Below are 1,502 nucleotides of genomic sequence, written 5' to 3' on the forward strand. Positions count from 1 at the left end.
ATGGCTGGCTCTCCGCCCCCTGCCCCCCCCATCGCACTGCACCAGCTGCGGTTTCCAGCTACACTGACCTAGTTCTGGCTTCCCTGCAAGGCACCTCCATCCCCCTCCTCCCTTAGCACCTGGCCGCAGGAGCAGGGAAGGGGAAAGGGTCCCGTCGCACCGCAGGGAGCCCCCTGAGCACTGCTCCCATAATGGCGCCGGACCCTGCCACGGGAGACCCGAATTTGAGATACACACACCCGCCCCTTAATCTCCTCCATCGGTTTAAGGCAGGCAAGCGGGCGCTGGGTGTATAACCACACTTGCTGATGGTGAGAGGGAGCATCAGGGTTAGATGAATAAACCACCCCTCACGAATGAGAGAAGCCTTAAAAACAGATTCCCCGCAACACCCTCTCATCAGCTCTGGGCACAGAATTGCTGGACACAGGAGGAAAACACCAAAACTGGGAGAAACTCAAGAGACCTGCCGTCTGAAGCTCTTTAGCTCGCAGGGCAGATGCTTATCAGTCTTAATGCAGCAAAGTGCCTGCAAGGTATAGCCACCCGGTGGTTGCATCAGATCCTTCCCAACAGGCACCGAAATCCTAAGTCATCACTGCAACAGCATTCATCAAAAGACAATGGAGAAAGAGACAGAAAAGGGCAGAACAGGAGTCAAAAAGAGGGAAAGGATCAGGAAACAAAAGCAGGCAGACAGAAAGGAGAAAGGAACTATCTCAAGATAGTAAAGGAAAAATGCAGCCTGAGAAAAACAGCTGGAGAAGGGGCCAGGCAGACGAAAAGGAGAGGCAGAAGGGAGATACAGAGAGAAGGAAGCGTTTTCCTTCCAAATTACTGCTTCCATCAAAAGCACATTTTTCCTTTTGTCCAGCTCCTCCGCACTGTTCCCTGTTTCCCTGCAGCATAACTGCAATTTAGCAGGGAGGAATGCACTCCTGTCTTCTGGAACTGGGAGCTGCTGGTTACATACCAGCCTTTGAAGTCTACCAGCTGCTATTCATCCCTCCCTTTGTTTCTGTTTGTAACCCTGCCCGCCTGAGCTTCTTTGTGCCTCCCAGTTCTCAAACTGTGCCCAGAATAAGGATAGCAGAAGCCTCTGACCTTCTCCAAAGTTACCTATTCAATGAGATGCGTGCTCTCCTCCCTTACGTCCCCAAACGGTTGCTGTCTGGCAGGAAAAGTCCTGCAATGGCCCTGCGAGACCCTTCCTTCTGGCAGGACTGCGCCCCGAGCCTTTGCAGTCCTCGTTTCAAATGTTGGGAACGAGGGGGCTCCCACTCCTCCTATTCCACCACCGCACAGACCTCTCTTCTTTTACTTTCTCCCAGTATTTACACCAATGGAATCATTTTCCGCCCTAGCAGCCTGCTCGCTCCCTTCCCACCGCCCGGCGTAGGAAATGGACGGCCGTGCCCTCCCCCTGCCAGTGCGTTACGCACCGACCGCACCTCCACAGCAGGACCGCTCTCCGTCCCAGGCTGGGGTGCCAACCTCCTTAA

Source organism: Aptenodytes forsteri, unplaced genomic scaffold (assembly GCF_000699145.1).
Source record: "Aptenodytes forsteri isolate BGI_AS27 unplaced genomic scaffold, ASM69914v1 Scaffold286, whole genome shotgun sequence".
Lineage (NCBI taxonomy): Eukaryota > Metazoa > Chordata > Aves > Sphenisciformes > Spheniscidae > Aptenodytes > Aptenodytes forsteri.